The sequence below is a fragment of the Parasteatoda tepidariorum genome, chromosome 5 (genome assembly GCF_043381705.1).
Source record: "Parasteatoda tepidariorum isolate YZ-2023 chromosome 5, CAS_Ptep_4.0, whole genome shotgun sequence".
NCBI lineage: Eukaryota > Metazoa > Arthropoda > Arachnida > Araneae > Theridiidae > Parasteatoda > Parasteatoda tepidariorum.
Genome location: NC_092208.1, coordinates 66,074,468 through 66,089,461, shown reverse-complemented (window position 1 = coordinate 66,089,461; position 14,994 = coordinate 66,074,468). Strand labels below are relative to the sequence as shown.

Sequence of the window (14,994 nt, the reverse complement as noted above, 5' to 3'; positions counted from 1 at the left end):
AATTTTTAACTATGCATGACAGTGGGAGATATAAAAATTAATTTAACTTATACAATTTACAGTTAAACAAATATATTTACTTTGTAAAGTTTTTGGTCTAAAATTCTTAAGATAGTAAAACAACGTTTTACTAATTTCTCAATTGATGTTTAACCACAACTTACACTCGTGTTGGAGAATTTTCAGACTTGGTTGATTATCTCTAGAACTACTTGAGCGATTTCAATGAAATTTGATATATACCTACATTGATACAATACAAAACAAATAGCCATTCAACAATTGCAATACACACTCATGATTTTATAACCATCATTGAACAGCTTACCCAATTTTATGGGTTTACGACTACTAATGTTCAACTCCATAGTCTTGTAATTTTGAACCCAGAAGACAATGGAACTCCTGGATCGAGTATTGGGGTAAATTTGCCTTCCTGGAGGACTTCTTGATGGAGTTAACCCGCACTTGCGTTACATGGAGAGGAAGACCACGGGAACTTCCCACGGTTAGCCTGACGGCAAGGGGACTCTAACCCATGATCCATCTACCACTGAGGATATTTCACGTCAGCACTGTGGTCGGTGCAAGCCGGAGGCGGAATTCATATCGACTGGGATTCGAACCCTGTGCACCTCATTGGAAGGCAAACGGTCTATCCCCTGAGCCATCGCGNAGGAAGACCACGGGAACTTCCCACGGTTAGCCTGACGGCAAGGGGACTCTAACCCATGACCCATCTACCACTGAGGATATTTCACGTCAACACTGTGGTCGGTGCAAGCCGGATGCGGAATTCATATCGACTGGGATTCGAACCCTGTGCACCTCATAGGAAGGCGAGCGGTCTATCCCCTAAGCCATTGCAACTCACACACGCATGATTGTGAGTTACACTAGTGGAGTCGAAAGGTAGGAAACAGTGGTTGCAGAATAAACAAAAAAATGGGTTAATAGAAGGTATGGTCCCCGCTTACAGATATACAGGATTTGCAGTGAGATTTCATACTTGAAATAAGGCAGTTCATGATTTCCTGTGGCAATTTGCCTGAATTGTCATGTGGCAATTGCTAACCTTCTGACTCCAGCTAGTGCTGTGCATGATTATGCTGTGTATTATAATTGTTGAATGATCATTTGTTTTGTATTGTATCAATGTTTTTACATATAAAATTTCATTAACATCGGTCCTTTAGTTCTAGGGATAATCGACCCAGTCAACAAATTCTCTTAATTTCTTACAGTGTATAAGATTATATTGAGGAACTCGCTTACTCTGCATAAAACATTAACTAACATAAGGACTGAAGGACAGAATCCGTTAAGATTCCAAGCATGAAATGGTCACATCTCAAGTCTGATTCTTAAAAAAAATAATAATATTAATAATAAATTAGGAATTAATAAGGAATTATGAATTTTTAACAAAAGAAAATTCGGGAATAAATAAGAAATTATTAAGAAAATATCGCTATCGGTATCTCCCATTGGGTACTTGCAACTCGAAAAGAAGTCAAGTGATTATACCATGTATTTTAAATCAGATTTAATTGGATACCTGTAAGCGACGTATCGCGTGTGTGTCGAAGCCGATTCACTTCTGAATCGATAAATTCCACGATTTACTTACATGGCGTCACTTGTGCAATACCCGATTGCTTGCTGAATATAATTTCTAAACAAAATTTCTTGATATATTACTTTCGTTATTATAGCGATCGTATGATGTTCTATTAAGCATTGGGTTTCATCAAGAATTTATCACTTATTACAGTTTGGAACATTTTTTTTCCACAAACTGACTTACTAATTAGAATAGTTTCTCGTACATAATTTGACATAATTTATGCATAAATTTTCAGTTTTCTATTTACGATTCAAACTCCACCTACAGGTTTTAGATACAGTAACAGAAAGAATAACAATAGGGGACACAAGGAAGAAGAAAACATGTTTTGCAAAAATCAAAGTCCCAACTTCATGCAAACCAGAGTGAGTGGTGGAAAGGCAGAATAATTCACGATCAAGTTAAGTTTCACTTATTATTTAATTAGTATGAGTCTGTAGGAGTTTTCATTATTATTCTATTTATAATTATAAACGCGCTGAAGCGCATGGATAACGGATTCGAATCTGGTTGTATCCTTGTGCTGTCCTTCTCTGAATTGAACTTGGTGTAATTCAACTTGACAAGGGCTTATAAGCCTTTCTTTATATAAAGCCCACAAGCCTGAATATGTATGTGATCTAGTGAAAATAAATCTAAAGCAGGGACCTCCCTGGCCGAGCGGTGTCTCCCGCCAAACGCTCTGCTAAGCGTGGAGGTGGCGGGTTCGAATTCCGCCGTAGCCTCGAGGGATGTATTCTTCGTGATGTTCTTCTCTGTGTTGTGGTATCTGTCCTTATACTTCATAAAGGTTTATAAACCTTAATTAAGCACACAAGCCTGCAAATGTATGTTGTATACCAATAAAAAAAATTTTTTTTTAATCTAAAGCAAACGATTTTGTTTACAAAAGGGCCGTAAACGGTATCTGGCTATTGATAAATTTTAATGATGATGTCTTTTACATGCTGATTCCAAGTTCCAGGAGGGAGTCGTCAGTGTCGGTCGTTTTCTCGTCAGCGAAAATTTTTGTTTGAAACTTTGTCAACATCTGTTTTCATCCATCTCGGGTGAGCGGATTAAATATTGTAAATTGGATTAAAATACTATCTTGTGCATTGGAATACAGAAACTTGGATTATTTATATCAGCAAATTGATTTCCTTATTTTGTGTACCGCCCACTAGTGCGGGCCGAAGTAACTGTTGGCGACAACAAGGTAAGCGAATTTCAAGTTTTCTCAAGTATAATTATTTCCCCTTCTTTCCTCAACATGAGGGAGGAAGAGATGGATTTGTCTACAAACCTGCACTACTCTCGAAAGATTAAAGTGTCCTCTGAAACAAATTTGGAATTTAATGATACGGTCACAGAACAACTCGAATATGCTACTGCCGGTGGAGTGTCTACTTACGCAATAATGTTTACCCCAATAGGANGATCCTATCCAACCAAATCAAAGTTATTCCGCTTTGGACTCGCTCCAGACAACAAATGCAACTGTGGTTCCATCTCCGATATCGATCACATTATTCTGGAATGCCCTCTCTTTGATCAACAGCGCACCACCCTAAAAATACTGCTTGGACCTGGGGCATTGTCGTTCTCATACCTTATGGAAACAACGGATAAACGCAAGCTACAATATCTTATACATTACCTAAAATCTATCCGCATACTATAATCATCCACCTATCTTCACCACCTTGGAAATAAGCGAGCTATAAGCTGGAAATTGCAAAAAGCTCCAAAACTGATCGTCGATAATCATCATCATCACCAAGTTCCAGAAAACTGAAATATAAATAATAATTAAATTTACCACTCTGGTATGTTAAAAGTATAATTTACATTACTTGTGAATTTTCATCATGCCTGAATCTTGTAAACTGGTTTCAAAAGCTAAGTAGAAGCTTATCATTTGTGTTTAACATCAGCTGATAAAATAATCAGCAATCAAGTTCAGATTGAAACAGCAATATGTAAGTGCATTTTGAGTTTATTTTCACTAAAAATTCCGATTATAGTTCACTTTCATGGATTTATTACAAGAGAGTAGTTGTCAAACCTATTACCAAATTATTAAGATCTTAGCGCTAAATCAACATTTAACATTTCGTTGTAGAATGCTTAGTGTACTGTTGCCTAGAATTGTTAAAATTATTTTCCTGTAATTAGTTTCGATATTTTGATTGTTAAATGGCTTTATATAGTACACTTTAGTATAGTATAGTATTTGTGTAAAATTGAAAAATTCATTATTTTGATAAAACGCGCTGAAGAAATGAAGAGTTAATACATTAATAATCAATGTAAACCGCTTTTCTTGTTGGATTTTTAACGATATGATATAATAATCATTTTTCTGACTGAAATGAATTTCTTGATATATTTATTTTCTCAATCTTTATTTCTTGATCTATTTTATTTCCAAAGCTTTCATCGATATCTTATTCTAAATTATAACTATGTAGAGATAAATTGAACAAGAACTTATTACGATAGTTCAACTTTATAGATCTACGTTAAAAAAATTTAAAAATATATTACTTTCTAAACAATTAAGATTATTGCAAGATTCAAGATGGTACATTTAGAATTAATTGTTATTAAATATTTAAGATTAAAGATTATGCTAAATTTTTCAACTTAATAAATACCAATGTCAATTCTGACTTAAATAAAATGTGATGATAATCATTGTACTTGTTTAACTTGGTAAAAAAGTGAATTGTACATTAATTGTTGTTCAAAATGAGATATGATAAATCAAACACCCATTTTGAATCATTTCAGATGAATTCAAATTAAGTAATGAATATTATACGTTTTTTAAGTGATATCACCTATTTGTATTAATTAGAAGTGAAAAAACAAACACTGAATTTTATACTAATATAGATTTGTACTACTGTTGTTAGAGATAAAATTAAATGTAGTGAGAAACACATTTGTACGCATATGTTGATTAAAAAAAGAGGGAATTACGATAACTTTTCTGAAGTGTATTATATTTTTTATACAGTTTAAAAATATTGCCAGACGAAAACTTTTTGTTAAAGTTTAATTTTTTTTCTAAAAAGTTTGCTACATAATTATTTACAAATATACTGTAAAAGAATTCTTTCAAAATTGAGCAAAAAGTGCGTCAAAATAGCTCCAAAAAATGCTGTAGAAAGTACGAACCCGTGTACTCATATTTGAGTTATTGAGTGTACTCAATATTGAGTGAAATGTGTGATCCGAAAAATGACACATGATGACAAAATGACGCATCATCATCATACCAGACAAAGTTCAAATTTTATTAGTTTATACCGATCATAGAATAAAAAATAAAATGCAATTAGATAAAAGTTTATTCCACTTATCTTAATTTCAAAATTATTTCACGAATAAAGAATTCTTCCTGCATTACAAACGATTTTCAAAATACTCGATAATGAGTACATGGGGTTTTCAAATTGAACCATATTTATTTCTGAGTTATTTTGACGCATTTTTGCTCAATTTTGAGGTATTTTTACAGTGTAGTGTTTGCCAAAACACCTTACAAAAACTGAGCGATTTTATGAGCTCATTTCTCCATTTTGTATTAAACTCAAATTCATTTAATTATAAAAAACTAAATTCAATTTTAGTAGTTCCCTCAGTCAAAACGAAACATATTTAGCTTCATTTAGAGTTGAACACATTCAATCAAAAAGCTCATACAGTTGGTCAAGCAAAACATTCAATCAATAAATTTATAATATAGATCAGTCTAAACAATCTATTTATTATCTTATTAGTTCTCTCACTAAAAAAAACATATTTAGCTTCATTTAGAGCTGGACACATTCAATCAAAAAGCTCATACAGTCGGTCAATCAAAACATTTCAACTTCATTCAGATTTGGTCACATTCAATCAATAAATTTATGATATCAGTCAGTCTAAGCAATCTATTCAGTTTCATTCAGAGAGTCTGCCAAGTTCAATTATTTCATACAGTCAGTCTGAAAAAATTTAGGAACTTCATTCAGTCTGTAATATTTTATAAATTAGTTGATACTGATTATCATTTTCTGTTAATCAGTCTTTAAATCTTTCTACAAAACTGAAAAGTTTCTATTCATTTAAAAGCAAAATTTTCAGCCATTTTATTTAATGACATTTTTCTATAATTCTTTTTACTGTTTTTTGGTTATTAAGATACTCAAATTAAAAATATAGAGAGTATAAAAAATTAAGATGGAAAAAAATATCAAGACATCCCCATTTTATCAGAACTAAGAAAATAGAATAAATTAGTTCGTAAAATGAGTGAAAATAAGAGACTTAACGAACAATGTAAATTTTTTTGACAAAAGCATTGCATTTAGTTAATAAATGCAATATCCAATATATCTCTTAATCAATTTTTTTAACATCTAAGACTAACTATGAAAGCCTTTTTTGTACCTAAGACAACGCTAATTAATTTTGCTTAAAAAATTAATGAGAAAGCTGGAGCTTGCTATTCAAGCAAAAAAACGTAAAAGTAAGTTTTATTTATTTCCATATAAAGAGCTATTTAATATAATATCAATATATAACTTGGCAAACTCTTTTAATATATTGGTAAAGTTTTGACTGATAGGTAATGTTGCTTTAAGTTTTGTTTTATTAATAATTTTAATAAGACACTATAGGAAAAGTTGAAAAAAAATACGAAATGTTTTAAAAGAAGAGCTTATGGCAATTTAATGATAAGCCACATTATTAAATTTTATGCTTATGCATCCATAGGAAATTCCGTAAGCATGTCTAGTCCTTATCTGGAAACAATATTAAGGAACAGTTTGGTTGCAAAAATGCAACTTTTTGAAGAAGTGTAGCTTTTGACTATATTACTTCGAGCATCAACTCGTTTTCTGCGAGATTCTAATACATCGCTGTTGATCAATTTTTAATCCATTTTTGGAATAAAAACAAAGCAAATAGGAATAAATATGTTTTCCAAAATCGAACAATATTTTTTTTTATTTCATTAACGCGTGGTGAATATTTTTTAATTGCAATATATTGTCTATCTGTTATAATAATTACAAAGATTTAATATTAAAATCAATGTATAGTTACCTCTTTCATTGATTTTTCTTGAAATAACTAGAGATTTCCGTTTAATGTCATTCACTCTTCAGGAAAAGTCGACAGACATAGACTTGATGTATGGTTACGATATATTTAATTGTATCGTAACTTGATTTATACTCAAATTTAACTTATTTAATTTAATATTCATTTTAGTTCAAGTGTTTATGAATTGCCTTTTTCTTTTCTTAAAATGTAGAGTTAAGATTAAAAGTATTTCCGACCCTTCCCTTTTTTTTGGAACATCTATTTGGGAAGAGTACTGCTATCTGATAATTACTTTTTAGGTCCCAACTGCTGGAAAAGTCCTGACTAAGAAGTTTAAGATAGCGTTTGACCAGTTGGGTTAAATGAGTAAGTGGAGATCGTTTGAGTTCCCTTTTCAGGATTGGTTAGGAATATTTACTTTTGATTGGATCTTTACTTGATTATTCGTTTTTAACTAATTCTAAATGGGCTGGTTTTTAAAGCGCAATAAAAAAAAAGGATTTTTTTAGTTTAGGAACAGAATTGATTTCATATTGTACTGTTAATTTGGTTAAATAGTCGAGAAATAAAATTTATAATGAACTGCACAAAAAAAATTATCCTTTGCACATCTTTCTCGATGTGTGATATTTATGTAAAAATTATAACTCATTTTGTGTATAAGTAAAGTAAATCTTATAGACCTTTACCTGCCTATTGATTCTTTTAGAATTTAAATGAAAGATATATTAGTTTCAATCTTCTAAAATCAAATTTGATCGTAGTTTTTTTTTTATTTATTTACAACCACTTGAAAAGTATTCATTACCGGCTAGGGTTACAATATCTTTTCAAAAGCGAATCTAAATGCTTTGATGTTTATCCGCTAGTAAAACCTTTTATGTAGAAACTAGTTTTTAATTTAAGGCTTAGTCAACAGAAGAACTAGTTGTATATAATAAATATGGATAATGTATGTGACTCGTTTCTCAATCTTTTATTCTTCATGCAATAAATATATAATTTTTGAAGCAACTTTGTCTTAACGGTGCTCTTCGGAGCTCAATCGCGGAGAAAAATAACGAAAAAGCGTCTGTTTTAATTTCTTACATTTGAAGAAAAGCTATAATTTTAAATTATATTGAATATTTTACCCCAAAGAATTTATTGGGCTTTAGAACGAAGCAATAACTCAAATGTATTAAAAGTTAAAAAACATTTTAAAAATTATTCATTTGGCGAGATTTTCTCACTATATGAAAATTATCGAAATCAATTTGAAATCCTCAATTTTTGAAAATTTATGTTAACTCAGATAATGCAGCGTTAGAATAACTTTTTAAGGAGGGAATTTTTTCAAATTTACGTTACTCTACGCTTCCGTACGTAATATTTCAAGAAACTGCTCATTTTTTTTAAAAAAAATTCTAAGTCTTTACATTTTGTTGGCGTGTATTTACAAAGCTGCAAGCACGCTGTTTATAACGGTTGACTGTTGTTTTTTGTTTAAGCTTCCTTTCGAATTAAAAACATGACAGACAGATCAAGAAAAATGCCATCACAAAATGAAAAAAGGCAATTCGTTATAGCAATATGTTAAAATGAATCGTGCGATTATTCAACAATTGGTTGATTTAATAATAAAACAACAAAAAAATTAGCGGTTTGTCTAATTGCACTAGAGAAACTAAATATTTTTTCGTTATTTGAAATAGTAGGATACATTCATTTTAATTATATAATTAAGTTGAAAAAAGTTTAGCTTCCATAATGCTCACTTCTATTGTAAATGTTTGTTTTAGTATTGTTGTGGAAGTTGAAATGATATTCCACCACGTTTGCGTTTTTATTAACAGGTTCTTAAAATCTTTTATTTTAATTTAAGTAAGTTTGATATTTTTTCACGCATGCTCAGTTCACCAGAATTGATACATGCGCACTTCAAGTGCACATATGCAATTACTTCAGGTTTTACCTACGGGAGTGAACAAAATATAACGTAAAAGGGAGAAATCTGCCTATTGTTGAAAATTTGATGACAAATGATTTCCATTTTTATATAACTGCGACTTTTCTTTGTATACATGTTTTACGCCTTTTTCAAAATTATCGTAGAGCGTGCTACCTAAAGATAAGTTAAATTTGACCTTACTCGCAGAAATAAATGCTGTTATAAACATCACAGCAGTTATGAAAATAGCATCATATATTCACAAAAAAGCTGTATTTCATGTACCAACATAGTTAACAACATAGTCTTAAATTAAATTTGAGCTATCATAGAGTATTTGAAATGAGTATATCAAGGTCATTAATTTCTTAAAGCCACAAATAAGAACTGAAGTATTATTAGAATAGTATACCAATACAATAGAATGGTATCACGGAAATATTAATAGATGTTAATCATACCAATGTAATAGTATACCAATATAACAAAATAGTGAAACTAAAATATAAAGAGATATTCGAGAATCGATTTTTACTCATTCCTTTTGTATGAAATAGCTGAAATGTGAATAGAATATTTAATCAAGGAAGTTTTTACTTGATTTAGTAGATTCGCGTGTAGTTTCGAAACAGTTTTTTATGTTTTTATTCTCTGAGATTCATTAAAAATCGAGTTTTTGAATCTACTTCGTTCTGGAAAAATTTTGCTATTAAAGGTTCAACAAATTTTGAAATAAACGCTGTTCCTAATGCCACTTACCAATACCAGCAAGCTTACTTATTGAAACCAAGCGAATTTAGGGCAGAGGGTGCGTTTCTTGTTTCTCAGTGTCGCCATCTGTGGCCAAGAATACGACTTCAACTTCTTACACGCCGCAGTCCGTTTATTGGGTAGACCCTTTCATAAATCCCATCATTCATCCACAAATCATAATTTTGACCTGAACTAGAGAACGATCAATCTCTGGGATGCCTGCAGTTGACATAGTGTGGGTATGTCGATCCTGATTGGTTGTTAAAGCGTGGCATTTGCTCACGCTTGCAACTGTTCTTTCCATTCTATTTCGAGCAAGCCAAGCACGTCAAGTATCAATTCTCTTAACTGACACATTCTATATTCTTACACAAAGATTCTTTCATAAAGATTACAATACTTTCATTATATATTACTGAACACAAAGACATGCTCGAAATCATGTAGAACATAAACTAATTATGCATCGAAGTTGCCGAGTACACGAGACAAAAATATATCACGGTTACACGATAAAATACATATGCAAAAAATAAATCTAATTTAAATGAAAAAGGTAGACGAAAAGGAGCTATATTTTAACAAATTCGATGTGCGATACGGAGCTGTATTTTATCGATTTCACGTTAATCAACATTCTGACTCATGTGGAGAAACTTAGCTCAAATTTACCACGCCATTTTGCTTATAAACGAGGAGCTGGAGCTGACGTCATAGAACACATGTGTGGGCATTGTGGTCTTCTTCTTGAAGTATAAGTACCCTTGCAATTACCCTTGTTTTTTTCCTTGCTAAAAGGTAATTTGAGATCCTTTTGTGAGTACTTTTTTTACTTAATTTTTGACACGAATTATAAAAATATTTCAGGATTGTCATGATGAAAAATCTTTATCTCAAAATATTATTATGCACTTTTATATTCGTATTTCACAAACTACATAAATCTTTTTTTAAATAATTTTCAAACCATTCGTAATTAAGAATTATAGATTTTATCAATTTTGATCTCAAATACTTATGCAATAATGACATTCCATAAGCACTCAATGCTCTGATCAAACAAAAAAGTAATTTAAATATATCAGAAAAGGAATTCTTTAATTAAAGAAATGTTTGATTTATTTTTTGCACTTATAATCGCTTTTTCTAATTAGCTTCAATTAGACAAGCCTTGATTGCACTGTTTCGACCCATCTCTCAGATTAAGATCGATGAATACTTGTGGTTTTTATCGTTTAAATTTTTTTTCTTCTCGAACGATTCAGTTCCTGACTTTGTGCTGTAGTAATGACATGACAATCGAATATGCATTATGCAATCAATATTTTTTCAACTCTCATCAGTTTTTCTTCCCCTCTTTATAATATGTTGTATTTTTCTTTTTTAAATATTCCTCCATTGTTAATTTTCAAAACTTTTTTTGTGTTTTTGATTTCAATGTCTTCCGTTAGTTTTGACACTTTAACATTGTTGTTTTTTTTATCAAGTCTTGTACAAAAACGTTTGATTTTAATTAATGAGGGAATGATAATGATTAAATTAGTTTTAATTCTTTAAAAAAATCACTTTTCTTAGCTAAATAGACTTTTGAATAGTTTATGTAAGAGATTAAGATCATTGAACTCGGTAGTATGTACACTTTGTATTTAATTAGAAAAATCAATCAATTTCGCAAAAATTAAAAATATTTATTGTTAATTAAATAACACATACTAAAAACTTTCTTTAAAAAAAGAACAAAATTGATTAAAACGTTTCAAAACAGATCTTAAAATATTTCATACGTAACAAGAAAAAAACGGCTCGAATTTTTTTTTTTTTTTTACCTCAGAATCCGCTCTAAATTATTACATCCTTTTAAAAAGCAAAATTCTCTTTTAATTTTTAATAACAATTTTCTTAAGTCAAGAAAAACAATCAAAGAAGGGTATACAAAAATGATATCTATCATGTTTACTTATTTGTCTCAGAAATAGGCGTTTTCCAACAAAAATATAAAGAATGGTAGCTTTAGAAATTGGCTTTTGGAGAAAAGCCAGAAAAAAATAGAAGATATTTATACGGCTAATCGAATGATAACAAAAGGAATAGATAAAACTCTCTTAGAAACGATGACCCAATCTTTTTTATACACTTGAGTTTGACTCTAGGTCCGTTAATTTTGCTGGATATTACATATTTGTCGCAAAATTGTTTTTCAATCGAACTCTTCATACAGTTATTGCTAAATTACGAGGAACGAAATTCTTTTATACTGTGTGAATAAGAGTTCTTTAGGTACCTTTGTCGTTATGAAAGGTAATTACCGAAGAGCAATAACAAGAAATAATTAGATCAATAAATTATTATGCTTGTAAATTACACAAAACTATAATTAAAAAAGCTGCTGAATAACTTTTGCTCCAAATTACAAATAATTCACGATAAATGTTGTTATGTTTTAATAAGGTAAATAAGGTAATTATTTTTTGTTAAAATAAGGTAATTATTTTATAACCAGCGTTGAAAAGCAGACCCAATTCTTAGTTTACCACTATCAATGTTTAACTCCTGAGCCTTGTAATTTCGAACCCAACCCAGAAGACAATCGAACTCCTGGGACCCGTGATGGCTAAGGAGATAGATCAGGGGTTTCCAACTTACATAAGGCCGGGGCCGCGATTAAAAACACCAGTCAAATGGCGGGCCGCAACTTTATAAAAATTTTATATAGGACTCTTTTATGTTTGAAGGAACATTAAATATTACTGTCAGATTTTAATCAAGTTGTACAAAACAAAAGTATTGAATCACAAATTAAAATATTTTTTTGCACCGTTGGATTGTTAAATTTCACAGAAACGAAGAAATTAGGTTTTTTTAACGAAAAAAAAGGATTTTAAACCCATATAGATTTTTTACGAAAATTGTCACCAAAAAAATGACAACTAATGTATTTTAGTTCGCGGGCCGGAAGTGGCCCGCGGGCAGCCAGTTGTTAACCACTGGGATAGAGCGTTCGCCTTCCAATGAGATGAACCGGGTTCGAATCCCAGTGATGGCTGATCGATACGATCTACATCCGACTTGCACCGACTACAGTGCTGACGTGATATATCCTCATCGGTAGACAGCTCATGGGTTAGAATCCCTTCGCCGTCAGGCTAACCGTGGAAGGTTCTCGTGATCTTCCTCTCCATGTAACGCAAATTCGGGTTAATTCCACCAAAACGTCCTCCACAAAGGCAATTTTATCTTAATACTTGATCCAGGAGTTCCCTTGTCTTCTAGATTGGGTTCAAAATTACGAGACTACGGAGTTGAACATTAGTTCTAGTAAAGTCAAAAATTGGGTCAGCTGTTACACGACAATTATAAAATGAAATAAAATGGAACTCATGGATCAAGCATTGGGACAAACTATTCTTCGTGGAAAACATTTAGATGGAACTAACCCACATTTACGTTACATGAAAAGGAAAACCTCCTATGATTAGTCTGACGGCAAGGGAAATTTAACACATGATCCATATACTACCGAGAATATTTTACTTGAGCACTGTCATCGGTGTGAGCCAGGAACTGAATTTGTATCAACCAGCCACCGCTGGGATTCGAACCTGCGTCCCCTAAGTGAGAGACGAATACTATATCCCCTGTACTGCCTGCTGCTCTTATCTTAATTTTGAGAAATAGATCTGATTTTTACTAAAGCATTGCTAAACACGTAGCAAATGAGCTATATAATATTTAATTCAGAGTAACAAAGTAGGTTACTTACAATACTTTAGTTGTCTAGATAGGAATATTTTGAGTTTTTTAACTCGAATACGTCCCCTTTTGAACTAAAATCAATCAAAAATATAGGCACATGATATTGTTTGAAAAAATTAGTTTTTATGTGTTTGCACATCTCAAACTAGTCTAGCCAGTAATGATGGTATTAAACGTCTGTTCCTTTTTCTTTATTTCAATACAAAGGATTTGTTAAAACGAAAATTGATATTTTTAATTGCTAAAAAATAAAACTTGTCATCCATATAATATTTTCACTATTTTTTTTTCTGAAATCAGCATCGAAAAATTCAATCAGAATTTAATGTTTTCTAATCACTCCTTTGATCGAATGTATGCGTGAATAATAGACTCCAAGTTCGAAAAATAATTCTAATTTTATTCATGGTTAGAAAATAACAGTTTGGTCTGATAGTCTAGATCTGTTATCATAAATGAATTTTATATTAGATATAAACTGCCGTCGTTAATTGAAAATGAAAATGAAAAAAAAAAAAAAAAAATAGAANTCATAAAAAAAAAAAAAAAAAAACATTTCAGTAAGAGCTTTGCAGCTAAAGAGAACTTTTAGGAATTCGCTCTTCCTATATTCTGTGCGAACATTTTTATAATACTATTTTTTCTACTTATTTTATTTATTCTTTTGCCTTGTTTCAATTTTTAGAACTAAATTTTTAATTTTCAGTTCTAGCTATATTTTTAATTTCTATTCTGCTACTTCGAAAAAGTGTTTTCGTAAATGTATTAGAATTTCGTTTTTTTGAAATTATTTTATGTTTAAATATTAAGAATAGTTAAGAGAAGAAATGTAAAACAAAACAATTCTTGATCGGAAGTAATAACAAGATTTTTTTTTTTTTAAAAAAAAAAATTTCTAAAAAAAAATTTTTCACAATTCAGATTAAATAATTTCAGATTTTCCGAATAAGGATTTATATGTAATCCTCAGTTAAAATAAAATTTTCATTACATTAAGATCATAAACTAATTTTTAACTCCCATTAACTAATCGTTAACTGATCGTTAACTGATCATACTTTTTTTTAATAAATCAAGTATTTATTTAGCTTAATTTCAAAAATGGAAATTACGACGCATAAATGGAGCATTAACTTTAGACACCATGCACTACCAATTTACTGTGATGCTTTGGGCAAAAACCAGATTTAATTAATACTGTTGCCGGGATTCAAACCCAGAACCTTCCTGATGCAAGGTCAGTTTCCTGACCCCTACGCAGTCCGGTAGGCAAATTTTAATTAATCAAACAGCAGCTTATTTTTCATCACAAATAGGGCCAGATTAAAAAGGGGAATAGTGGTGCTGAAGTCCCAGGCTCCCAAAAGAACCCAAGAAAGGATATCTAAATTTTAAGAAATGAAATTGAATTGTGTAATTTTATAAGAATTTATTATACATTATCAAGCGTTTTATTTTACAATTTTTATTTCGAATCATTAAAAATGTATTATAGAATTTGAGTGTAAAATTCGGTGAAACGAAGAAATTAATGATACCTGACCATGTTATTTCCTTCACCACCAATCACCCAACTCGCTAATTTTATCTGTTATCTTCGTTTGCTTTAAACCACAAAGTGTTTGATTTTTCTAATTTTCTATATCCGTCTAAAAAACATGCAAATTTCTTACAGGTGTTTGTTTGGAAAAAAATTTGTATGTTTCATAATAACTGAAAATTTTAATTTGTTTCTTTCAATTTTTAAAATTTGCAAGTTGGATTATTCTTATTAAGTTCTTTTAATACTTAGCATTTATAGTTTCATACATTATGTTTTTGCAGACATAGTCACTTGGCTGACTTTTAA

General features: G+C 30.7%; 1 long non-coding RNA gene across 4 annotated transcripts in view; it reads left to right on the top strand.

The window, feature by feature from the left end:
* The first annotated feature begins 3,391 nt into the window (after positions 1 to 3,391).
* Positions 3,392 to 14,994, top strand: part of LOC107447262 (uncharacterized) — a 163,909-nt gene continuing 152,306 nt past the window's right edge. For all 4 annotated transcript variants that reach the window (XR_011636880.1, XR_011636881.1, XR_002376562.3 and 1 more), the window contains exon 1: positions 3,392 to 3,588. This is a non-coding gene — a long non-coding RNA (uncharacterized lncRNA). The remainder of the gene's footprint in view (positions 3,589 to 14,994) is intronic.